The sequence below is a fragment of the Arachis ipaensis genome, chromosome B9, assembly GCF_059453495.1.
Source record: "Arachis ipaensis isolate K30076 ecotype BB chromosome B9, ASM5945349v1, whole genome shotgun sequence".
Classification (NCBI taxonomy): Eukaryota; Viridiplantae; Streptophyta; class Magnoliopsida; order Fabales; family Fabaceae; genus Arachis; species Arachis ipaensis.
Genome location: NC_142444.1, coordinates 32,097,642 through 32,110,754, shown reverse-complemented (window position 1 = coordinate 32,110,754; position 13,113 = coordinate 32,097,642). Strand labels below are relative to the sequence as shown.

Genomic DNA, 13,113 nt, shown 5'->3' with positions numbered 1-13,113 from the left:
CCGTCAATCTCCATGGGATCGACCCTTACTCACGTAAGGTATTACTTGGACAACCCAGTGTACTTGCTGGTTAGTTGTGCGGAGTTGTGAAAAGTGTGATCACAATTTCATGCACCAGTGTGCTTTGGCTGGCATTCAACGCCAGCTTTGTCAGCATATTGGGCGTTGAACGCCCATGCTGTCCACCCTGATTGGCGTTAAACGCCAGTCCCTCTAGCATTCTGGGTGTTGAACGCCCAGCAGGCAGTTCCTCACTGGCGTTCAGCGCCAGGCAGCCTGCCTTATTGGGCATTGAACGCCCAGCCAATGCTCTCTAGCTGGCGTTCAACGCCAGCTTTTCTGCCAGGATGGGCGTTAAACGCCCAGTGAGGGGTTCCTCACTGGCGTTTAACGCCAGGCATGCTGCCATTGTGGTTGTTGAATGCCCAGTGAAGGCTTGCTGCCATTGCTGCCATTGTATGTTGTGAGTTTGGGAGCTTTTGGAGCTAGTTGGTGCTTGTTAGAGTCCTTTTGGAGGCTTGCTTGTGGTTGGAATCTCAACTTGTGCTCTTTTGGGATTTTGGTTCATATTGGGAATCGGCCAACGTATAGTTTCGGTTTTCTCTATGTAGTATATAATATTCATGGGCACTTAGGCTAGTGAACCATAGGATAGGTTTGGATTTAAATGGTTGTTGAGTTGTTGATTGATTGTATGTGATGATTTAAGATGAATTAATGATTGTTGGGTGTTGAATATTGATGTATGATGATTTATGATGGGTTGAGGAATTTTTTTTTCAATGATGATGACTAATATTGATATGATGAGGATGAACGAATGTGTGGATTGAAAGGTGGTTGGAGATGTTATATTTTTTATGATTGAGATGGAGAATGATGAAGTGTGATGGAAAAATTGGTGGGAATGATGGATGGTGACCTAAAAAGGGTAGATTGTGTTGTAATTGGTAGTTTGGAATGATTTTGGGTGGATGTGGTTTGTAAAAGTTGGTAAATTAAGATTTTGTGAGTTTTGGAAAAAGTTGGTTTTTGGTAAACTTTGTCTGATTATAACTTTTGCCTCGATTTTCAAAATTTGATGAAATTAGTTTAGAATTAAATTTTTTTGAAAACTCTTCGAATCTATATAAAGTTTGTAAAATTTGGAATTTTTTAGACGAAATTATGATCATCCAAAGTTGGTGTTAAAAATCTGAAATTCTGCCAAGTTACAGAATTTTATGATTTCTGGTATGTACGGACGCACAACCCTGCGAAAATTGTAACCTGTGCGCACGCACGCAGGGGAAGGCTCTCTGTTTGCAGCGCTAGCAAAGCTTGTGCGCGCACATACCAATGAGGATTTGTGACCTGTGTGTACGCACACACCTGTGCACCCGTACACGTTGGGAAGGCCAGTCTGTTGGAGGCGCTGGCATAGGTTGTGCGAGCGAACAGACATTAACAAATTTGACACCTGTGCGTACGCACACCTCTATGCGTACGCACACTTTTGAAAACTCTTCTGGGCGTGCGCACGCACACCCCTGTGCGTACGCACACGCCCTGTTTCTCAAACTTAAACTTTATTTTTAACTATTTCACCTTCCCAACAAGCTTGTAAGCTTCTGTGACACCATTTTAAGACTCTTGGGATTATTTTGGGTATTATAACATGGGTAAAATCTTAAAGGATTTGGTTTGGTTTTATTTTGAAAAGTTAGAGGACGGAGGCTTAGGTTTCTAATGTACTGAGGATAGGTTTGGTGGAGTGCGAAAGAGGAATGGGATGTGAATTGAGAAATTGACGAACTAGTGAGTTTGGAATAGAAAGTTGTGAATTGATGATGGTTGTGAGGAGTTGGAAAACTTGGAAATGAATGGTTATGACTGATGAAATGAGTATGAGTAGAAGTGTGCTATGAGGAGTGGCCTCTGAGATTGAATACATGATTATAATATGCAATGTTATCCATCGTAGGGACTATGGAAGTCTCCCGCCTACGTTCGAATGTGAGACTTGAAGCTGGGATTCCCACTCATGTTTATCGCACAAGAGAAAGGTGGTAGGGCATTCTCCCTCGGAACGTTTTCCTCTGAAAGAAGAAGGTGGTAGGGCACTTATCCCTCAGAATTATTCCTCCTGAGCATGGGTTTCTCTCTGGTTGCAAGGTGGTAGGGCACTAACCGACGAAATTATACGGCATCCAGAGGATGGTGGTAGGGCACTCTCCCTCGGAACGTTTCCCTTTGAAAGGAGAAGGTGGTAGGGCACTGACGATCAGAATTTCTGCGCGGTCTAGAATTTTCACAAAATAAATCCTCGTTGCAAGTATAGCTTCTAAACCGGCAAGGAATCCCTTCGTACAAACGTTTGGTTGTCACAAGTAACAAAACCCAATAAAATTTATAAACCGAAGTATTCAAACCTCGGGTCGTCTTCTCAAGGAATTGCAGGGAAGTATGATTTATTATTGGTTATGGAAAACAATATTTTTGGGTTTTTGAAAAGGTTTGAACAAGGAAAATAAATTGCAGGAATTAATAAATTAATAACTAGAAAACTCTTGGCAAGGTATGCAAATTGGAAATCCCATCCTAGTTATCCTTATCAGGTGTGATGAGTATTGTCCGTTGCTCCCACTTAGTTAACCCTTACTAAATAAAGGAAAGTCAAGTAGACCAATTAATTTAATTCCTCAAGTCCTAGTTAACTCCTAAGGAAAGACTAGCTTTAGAGGGATCCAAATTAACCAGCAAACTTCAAATATTAATCAACTGCTGAGTTTGATAACTCAAGAGTTACCAATTACTCAACCAAAGCCAAAAGGGAAAAATCTAAATTATTTATATAATAAATAAAAGAAAGCAATCATAAGTCTGAAATACCTCAAATTGTATTAAATAGAAGATTAATCTAAACATAAAGAGTTCATAAACCAAATTGAGAAAATAAATAAAAGGAATATTAAACCTGGAAATTGAGAAGAACAAATCCTAAATCCTCTAAGAGGAATCCTAATCCTAAATCCTAAGAGAGAGGAGAGAACCTCTCTCTCTAAAAACTACATCTAAAAATCTAAAATTGTGAGTTATGAGTGTTGTATGAAGTATTTTTTATAAATGGATGGACTCCTCCACTTTATAGCCTCTAATCTGTGTCTTCTGGGCCGAAAACTAGGTCAGAAACAGCCCAGAAATTGCTGGGCAGCTTAGCAAATTCTTCAACTTCTTGTATTCCTTCCACTTTTGCATGCTTCCTTTCCATCCTCTGAGCTATTCCTGCCCTGTAATTTCTGAAATCACTTAACACACATATCAAGGCATCGAATGGTAATAAGAGATGATTAAAATACACAAATTAAAGACTTTAGGAAGCAAGTTTTCAATCATAGAACGAATTCTGGAAAGGAATTGTAAAACCATGCAAATAGTATGAATAAGTGTGCAAAGGCTTGATAAAAATCACTCAATTGAGCATAAGATAAACCATAAAATAGTGGTTTATCATGCACTTATCCCTCGAAACTATTCCTCCTGAGTATGCGCAACACAGAGACTAATCCGGGAGTTGCCGTCCGGAATTTCTGTCGGGTTTGGCACATTAACCGACATGTGATATCACGCCAATAGGGCAGACATTCATCATATGCATCTTCTATATGTTTGCCTGCTTTGATTACTTGAGTTTTCCTAATTATATAATATGCCTACTTGCTTCTTGAATTACTTGTTATATATATGACTACTACTTGTGCTTTCTTTGCCTGCATTATCTGTGTTTGTCTGGTGCTGAGGAGGTTAGGTAGGCGGTGGCGATGGAATTGCACGGAGGGTAGGTTGGTGAAGGCTGTGGGACAGCGGTGACTAGTTTTAGTTAGAAATTCCCTAAGATCAGATACCTTGTTTATTATTTACGGTTTATGTTATTTATCTCATTTAAGCTTGAATATCTGTTTGGTATGAAGCTTTAGGATTGGCTCTGGCATCCCAGTATCTTACATCTTACATTAATGGGTACTGTTACCATGCTGAGAACCTCCGGTTCTCATTCCATACGTTGTTGTTGTTTTTCAGATGCAGGTCGCAACCCACCTTAGTGAGTTGTTTGATAGTAGCAGAGCGGAGTATCTTATTCTATTTTGTTGCTAGTAGGGTTATTTTGATTTGTACTCTCACTTTTGCTTTTACTTTTGCCTAGAGGCTTCCTTTGAGAGGAAAAACTTGTATAAGCTATTTTAAATCTTCATATTTCTGTATTGTTTGTATATTGCTAGCCGGCTTAAACTTTGCGAGCCGTGGCTAGATTCTTATGCTATTATACTTTTATATTTTGTTATATTATATCTATATCTTATGCGTTAGGTTAGTAGCTTCGTGAGTACATTTTGCGCTTTTCAAATCCTATTTTTGAGTTATTTTCTTCATCGGCCTTCTAGAATTATTATTCCTTCTATATATGTATTTATGTATGAACCTTAGAATTGTTGTAACCCTTGATTAACCTTTACTTTACGGCATGCGGTAAGGCTTAGGGTAATTAGGGTGTTACATTAGTGGTATCAGAGCGGTTCGTCCTGATGAGCCTGAGGGATGGACCGATCGTGCTTCATTGCATACTCTGGGTCATTTTTCTTTCATGCTATTTAGGTTATCTACTTGATATTTCATAGCATGCTTGTTTGTGAGTGCCTTTTTGGGATAATTGAAGCACTAGGCTTTTGATATTGAGACTGATCACCTTGATATCGAATGTTTGGTGTAGACAGGAACCCTAATGGCTACTCGCGGACGAGGTCATACACATTCACGATGGGAGAGTCAAAACGAGCAACCAGCTGATAACCATCCGAGTTCATGACGGAAATGGCGAATCTTGCAAACACCATGGAGGCAAATGCTCCTACGACTCTGCAAACTACGAAGAGGCTGGGTCAACCGGTGGGAAACGAGAACGGTAATGGAAATGGAGACAGAAATGGTGATGACTTGGGAGGTGCTCTGATGACTTTGGAAACTTTTCTCAAGGTTCGTCCACCAAGTTTCAGAGGATCAACTAATCCCACGGAAGCGGACAATTGGTTCCAAGCTATGGAGCGTGCGCTGCAAGCACATCATGTCCCGAATAACCAATATGTGGAGTTTGCTGCCTATCAGCTTCGGGAAGAGGCCCAGCATTGGTGACAAGTAGAATGCCGCTTACTACAGCTTCAGAACACCGATATTCCTTGGGATGTATTCCAGACGGCCTTCTACAAGAAGTACTTTCCTGAGTCTGCAAGGGAAGCAAAGGAGATGAAACTTATACAGCTGAAGCAAGGCTCCTTATCTGTGGCGGACTACACCATTCGATTTGAGGAACTCTGTAGGTTCTCTAGGGCGTGTCATGGTGCCCTGGAGACCTATGAAAGTTGGAAGTGTGTCAAGTATCAAAGGGGCTTGAAGGATGACATCATGATTGCTGTGGCTCCTATAGAGATTCGGATTTTCTCCGATCTGGTGAACAAGGCAAGAGTGGCTGAAGAATACGCAAAGGCAGTAGCCTCGTCAAGGGACACTCATGGAGGAAACGCTAGTAGGGAACGGGATAATTACCTTGAACCAAGGAGACAAAACTTCAAGAAATATGGTGAAGGGAAGCGGTCAAGAGCTTACTCCTCTGATATGAAATGTCAGGAGTATGGGAACTTCCATCCGAATAGGCCATGCCAGTTGGGCAAGAAACTATGTTACAAGTGTGGCTCACTGGGACATTTGGTTAGAGATTGCCCACACCGAGGAGCACATGAGGCGGATCGATCACAACAACGGGGTTGAGGTAATTACGAAGCCGATGGCCAGACCTCAACTTATCTTCATAGTATAGACTATCGTCGTTCGTGTTGAAAAAGTTTTAAAGTTTAGATTGACTTTTAAACTTGGTTTGGAACTCTGGTTTGAATGATTTGGTTTTGAAACTAGAACTGGAACTTTTGATCAAATGATACGAATTAAAAAGGAAAGTGAGTCCTAAAATTTTGTTATCTTGTGATTTTCATTTGTAAAAATTTAACTTATCAAAAGGGATTCAAATTGAAAGGTTCTGATTTAAGGATTTTAATGAATTTAGAAAAATCGTGCTTCAAAGTGATTGATTTACAAATAAAAGGTTTTTGACTCTTTTGATAAGGTTTTAACAATGGACTCATTTAAATTGAACTTGTTTTAAAGGTTTTGAAAAATATTACAAAATCGGTATTTGAGTTAAGGAAAATTTTCGGATTCCTAGTGACGATAATCAGAGTGACGCAGCGGAAGGCGAGAGAGAACATTGACACGGTGGGATGATGATGAACGAGATGCTTTGGCAACTTGTTGGGTTGGTAACGTTGATAGTAGGATGATTCGTGGAGAATATATATATATATATACATTACATCGCGTGATTCGGATTTTTGAGGGCGAAAATCTTTTTTAGGAGGAGAGGATGTAAGAACTGGAGTTTTCACGAAATAAAATAATTTAAATGCCTGAATTAAGTTCCGGAAATTTAGAATGAGAATTTGGGGATTTAAATATGATTTTTGGACTCAGTAGGTCTTTCTGAGTCAGAAAATGTATTTTCTGCGAAAAACCGTGAAAAATCGCAAACCGGTTTAAGTCTGTCCGGTATTGCGCGAGAAAAGTGAAAACGGTCGAAAATCCTAGAAACATATTAGAAATGAAAAACCGGGCGTTAGTGTTAAAGGTTTGGCCCAAAGTTGGGCCGAACGGGCTAAAAATGCTAGCAGGTTGGACCGGGCCCAAGTTGGGCCCAAGCCCAACATATATAAGAGTTCATTAATGAACCCATTCAACCCAACACACCCATAAACACATACACACCAGCTGCAAGAAGGAGAAGGGAGAAGAGAGAAGAAACACTATTCACCTCCTCACTCCTTTCATCATATCTTGAGCTACGGTGCTCCGATTTGTGTGCCGTCAGCGGCTACGCGAAGCTCTTGCCAAGCTCGTCGTTTCTATTCAAGCTTTGTGGTAAGTATCTCGAGTTTCCCTTCTCAGTTTTCGTGCCCTTGTGAAATTTGAGTTTTAGGGTTTGGTTTTCAGTGATATCTTGTGATTTGGATGTTTAGATACACTCTAGCACTTGATTGCTTATGGTTTTGGCTTCCAAAACTGTTGGGCAAGGTAAGAGCTCTTGAAACTCTTGTGATTATATGATTATGTTGAGCCCTAGATTGGTTAGTGATGGTTTGTGTGTATATAGCTTGTATGTTGTGAGTTTGGGAGCTTTTGGAGATTGTTAGTGCTTGTTGGAGTCCTTTTGGAGGCTTGCTTGTGGTTGGAAGCTCAGCTTGTGTTCTTTTGGGGTTTTGGTTCATATTGGGAATCGGTCAAGGTATGGTTTCGATTTTCTCTATGTAGTATATAATATTCATGGACACTTAGGCTAGTGAACCATAGGATATGTTTGGATTTAAATGTTTGTTGAGTTGTTGAATGATGGCATGTGATGATTTATGATGAATTAATGATTGTTGGGTGTTGAATGTTGATGTATGATGATTTATGATGGCTTGAGGAATTTTTGAGTTCAATGATGATGACTAATATTGATATGATGAAGATGAACAAATGTGTAGATTGAAAGGTGGTTTGAGATGTTATATATTTGATGATTGAGATGGAAAATGATGAAGTGTGATGGAAAATTTGGTGGGAATGATAGATGGTGACCCAAAAAGGGTAGATTGTGTTGTAATTGGTAGTTTGGTATGATTTTGGGTGGATGTGGTTTGTAAAAGTTGGTAAATTAAGATTTTGTGAGTTTTGGTAAAAGTTAGTTTTTGGTGAATTTTGTTTGATCATACCTTTTGCCTCGGTTTTCAAAATTTGTTGAAACTGGTTTAGAATTAGAGTTTATTGAAAACTCTTCAAATCAATATAAATTTTGTAAAATTTAGAATTTTGTAGAAGAAGTTATGATTATCCAAATTTGGTGTTAAAAATCTGAAATTCTGCCAAGTTGCAGAATTTTATGATTTCTGGTATGTGCGCACGCACAATCCTGCGAAAATTGTAACCTGTGCGCACGCACAAAACTGTGCGTACGCACATGCAGGGGAAGGCTCTCTGTTTGCAGCGCTAGCACAGCTTGTGTGCGCACATACCAATGAGGATTTGTGACCTGTGTGTACGCACAGACCTGTGCGTCCGCACATGTTGGGAAGGCCAGTTTGTTGGAGGCGCTGGCACAGGTTGTGCGAGCAAACATACATTAACAAATTTGACACCTGTGCGTACGCACACTTTTGAAAACTCTCCTGGGCGTGCGCACGCACACCCCTGTGCGTACGCACACGCCCTGTTTCTCAAACTTAAACTTTGTTTTCAACTATTCCACCTTCCCAACAAGCTTGTATGCTTCTGTGACACCATTTTAAGACTCTTGGGCTTATTTTGGGTATTAGAACATGGGTAAAGTTTTAAAAGATTTGGTTTGGTTTTATTTTGAAAAGTGAGAGGACGGAGGCTTAGGTTTCTGGTGTACTGAGCATAGGTTTGGTGGAGTGCGAAAGAGGAATGGTATGTGAATTGAGAAATTGACAAACTACTGAGTTCGGAATAGAAAGTTGTGAATTGATGATGGTTGTGAGGAGTTGGAAAACTTGGAAATGAATGGTTATGACTGATGAAATGAGTATGAGTAGAAGTGTGCTATGAGGAGTGGCCTCTGAGATTGAATACATGATTATGATATGCAATGTTATCCGTCGTAGGGACTGTGGAAGTCTCCCGCCTACGTTCGGATGTGAGACTTGAAGCTGGGCTTTCCACTCATGTTTATCGCTCAAGAGGAAGGTGGTAGGGCACTCTCTCTCAGAACGTTTCCCTCTAAAAGGAGAAGGTGGTAGGGCACTTATCCCTCGGAATTATTCCTCCTGAGCATGGGTTTCTCTCTGGTTGCAAGGTGGTAGGGCACTAACTCACGGAATTATGCAGCATCCAAAGGATGGTGGTAGGGCACTCTCCCTCAGAACGTTTCCCTCTGAAAGGAGAAGGTGGTAGGGCACTTATCCCCTGGAACTGTTCCTCCTGAGTATGCGCAACAGATAGTCTAATCCGGGAGTTGCCGTCTGGATTTCCTGCCGGGTTTAGCACATTAACCGACATGTGATATCACAGCCAATAAGGCAGACATTCATCATATACATCTTCTATATGTTTGCCTGCTTTGATTACTTGAGTTTGCCTAATTGTATAATATGCCTACTTGCTTCTTGAATTACTTGTTATATATATGAGTACTACTTGTGTTTTCTTTGCTTGCATTATCTGTGTATATCTAGTGCTGAGGAAGTTAGGTAGGCGGTGGCGATGGGATCGCACTGAGGGTAGGTTGGTGAAGGCTGTGGGACAGCGGTGACTAGTTTTAGTTAGAAATCCCCTAAGATCAGATACCTTGTTTATTATTTACGGTTTAAGTTATTTATCTCATTTAAGCTTGAATATCTGTTTGGTATAAATCTCTAGGATTGCCTCTGGCGTCCCGGGATCTTACATCTTACATTACTGGGTACTGTTACCATATTGAGAACCTCCGGTTCTCATTCCATATGTTGTTGTTGTTTTTCAGATGCAGGTCGCAACCCACCTCAGTGAGTTGTTTGATGGTAGCAGAGCGGAGTATCTTCTTCTATTTTGTTGCTAGCAGGGTTATTTTGATTTGCATTCTCACTTTTGCTTTTACTTTTGCCTAGAGGCTTACTTTGAGAGGAAAAACTTGTATAAGCTATTTTAAATCTTCAGATTTTTGTATTGTTTGTATATTGCTAGCCGGCTTAAACTCCGCGAGCCGTGGCTAGATTCTTATGCTATTATACTTTTATATTTTGTTATATTATATCTATATATTATGAGTTAAGTTAGTAGCTTCGTGAGTATGTTTTGCGCTTTTCAAATCCTGTTTTTGAGTTATTTTCTTCATCGAACTTCTAGAATTATTATTCCTTCTACATATGTATTTATGTATGAGCCTTAGAATTGTCGTAACCCTTGATTAACCTTTACTTTATGGCATGAGGTAAGGCTTAGGGTAATTAGGGTGTTACAACTTGTACCTACAAATTTCTAATGGAGGACCTTGTTTTGTTAATGAAACTATGAGTGGTCTTAGTGAGGCTGAAGACTAGAATGGCTAAGTCAGAAAGGCTCTACTTAAAGGTTTCCATATTCTCTTGAAAAGATGGGAATGATGGTCTATTGTTGAACCTATTCTGGTTCTTTCCACCTGGATTGTTATTGAAACCTTGCTGAGGTTTCTGTTGATCCTTCCATGAGAGGTTAGGATGATTCCTCCATGAAGGGTTGTAGGTATTTCCATAGGGTTCTCTCATATAATTCACCTCCTCCATGGTGGGTTGATTAGGATCATAAGCTTATTCTTCAAGAGAAGCTTCCTGGGTACTGCCAGCTGCAGTTTGCATCCCAGTTAGATGCTGAGAGATCATGTTAACCTGTTGGGTCAAGATCTTATTCTGAGCCAAGATGGCATTCAGAGTTTCAACTTCATGAACACCTTTTTTCTGAGGGATTCCTTGGTTTACAGGATTCCTTTCAGAAGTGTACATGAACTAGTTGTTTGCAACTATCTCAATGAGCTCTCTTGCTTTTGCAGTGTTTTCTTCAAGTGGAGGGATCCACCTGCAGAGCTATCCAATGAAATCTTGGATATCTCAGATAAGCCATCATAGAACACGCCTATGATTAACCACTCTGAGAGCATGTCAGGAGGACATCTCCTGATCAGCTACTTGTATCTTTCCCAAGCTTCATAGAGGGATTCACCTTCTTTTTGTCTGAAGGTTTGAACTTTCACTCTAATCTTGCTCATCCTTTGAGTAGGAAAGAATTTAGCCAGAAAAGCATTAACCAGCTTTTCCCAAGAGTTAAGACTCTCTCTTGGTTGGGCATCCAACCATAGCTTAGCTCTGTCTCTTAAAGCAAAGGAAAAGAGCATCAGCTTGTAGACTTTAGGATTAACTCCATTAGTCTTTATAGTATCACAGATCTGTAAGAACTCAGCTAAAAACTGATGTGGATCTTCCATTGAAAGTCCATGGAATTTGCAATTCTGCTGCAAAAGAGAGACTAACTAAGGCTTAAGCTCAAAATTGTTAGCTCTAATGGCAGGTACAGAGATGCTTCTACCATAAAAGTCAGAGGTAGGCATGGTGAAGTCACCAAGGACCTTTCTTGCCTCCTCTTGAGGTTCGGCCATGTCCTCTGTTTCTTGTTCAAAACTTTCTGAAAGGTCTCTTCCGGAGTGTTGTGCTTTAGCTTGTTGTAAACGCCTCCTCAGAGTCTTCTCAGGTTCAGGATCAGGAGTCAAGAGGGGTTCTTTATCCCTGTTCCTGGTCATAAACAAGAAGAAAAGAAAAGAAAGATGGAAAAGAAGAAAGCTCTCTGTGCCAATTGGCAAGAAACTCCTACTTAAAGTGAGATGTGAAGAAAGAAGAAGAAGATAGAAAAGAAATAAAAGAAGTAGAAGAAGAATACTTTGAAAATAGGGATAGAAGTAAATAAGAGAGGATGAAAGATAAGAAGGAAAAATAGAGAGGAGGGTAGAGTTTGAATAATTAGAAGTGAGAAGAGAAGAAGTATAAGTAGAAAACGTAAATAAGAATTAAAATATTTTTGTTTTTTTTATTTATTTAATTTATTAATTTTTGAAAATTATGGTTAATAATTTAAAAAGATTTTAAAATTGGTTAGTGAATTTTCAAAAATAGTAAAGAGAGAAAAGGAAGAAGTTTTCGAAAATTAAGAGAGATGAGAGTTAGTTAGGTGGTTTTGAAAAAGAAGAGAGAGAAGAAGAGATATTGTTTTCGAAAATTAAGAAGAGAGGAGTTAGTTAGGAAGTTTTGAAAAAGAAGAGAGAGAAGAAGAGAGATAATTTTCGAAAATTAAGGGAGAGAGGAGTTAGTTAGGAAGTTTTGAAAAATAAGAGAGAGAAGATAAGATATTAATTAAGAAAAGATTTGAAATTTAAAATAAGATAGAAGATAAGATAGGAAAAGATTTAAAATTAAAATTTGAAATTAGAAAAAGATAAGATAAAAAATTTTATTATGAAAGAGATATGATTTTTAAAATTGGAAGTTAGAAAAGATAAGATAAGAAACAAAAAAGATTTGAAAAAGATAAAATTAGAAATTTGATTTTGAAAAAGATTTGATTTTTAAAATTTGAAATTTGAAGAAGATAAGATTTTTAAATTTTGAAAAAAATATGATTTTGAAAAAGATAAGATTTTTGAAAAAAAGATATGATTTTTATTTTTGAAATGATTTGATTTTTGAAAACTTGACAACTAAGATATGATAAGATAAAAATTTAAAATTGAAATCTAAATTTTTATTTATAATTTTCGAAAATTTTGGTTAAAGTTAAGTTAGAAAAGATTTTTTTTTTTTAATTTTATGATGAAAGAGAAAAACACACAAAAGACACAAGACTTCAAATTTTTAGATCTAGCACCCCTAATTTTCAAAAGTTTTGGAGGAAAACACAAGGGGACACCAAACTTAAAAATTTTAAGATCAAAACACAAAAAAGACTCAAGAACGCAAAGAACAAGACTCAAAGAACACAAGAACATAAAAAGAACACCAAACTTAAATTGTTTAGAAAACCAAAACACAATTTTCGAAAATTAAAAGAAAAGCAACAAGAAAACACCAAACTTAAAGACTTGACACAAGATTTAAACAAAGAAACTATTTTTAATTTTTTTTTGAAAGAAAGACTCAAAGAACATGAAAAACTCAACAAGAACAAGAACACAAGACACACAAGACTCAAACAAAGAACGAAGATTAAACAAAGAAAGTAAAAAATATTTTTAAAAAGGTTTTTGATTTTTTCGAAAAATTTTGAAAAAGAAGAAACCAAAAATAAAAGACTCAACAAGAACACAAATTAAGCAAAGAAAAGAAAAATATTTTTGAAAAGGTTTTAAAAAAAATTTCAAAAAAATAAGAAGAAAACAAAAATTAAAAGACTCAAATAAAATAAAAATTACCTGATATAGGGAGCAAGATAATCCATCAGTTTGTCCAAACTCAACAATCCCCGGCAACGGCGCCA

At 38.2% G+C, this 13,113-nt stretch overlaps 1 non-coding gene across 1 annotated transcript; it reads left to right on the top strand.

Annotated features, from left to right (window-relative positions):
* The first annotated feature begins 10,745 nt into the window (after positions 1 to 10,745).
* LOC148544205 (small nucleolar RNA R71) lies at positions 10,746 to 10,852 on the top strand. Its single transcript, XR_015901498.1, has one exon. It is a non-coding gene; the product is annotated as a small nucleolar RNA R71 (small nucleolar RNA).
* The last annotated feature ends 2,261 nt before the right edge of the window (positions 10,853 to 13,113 follow it).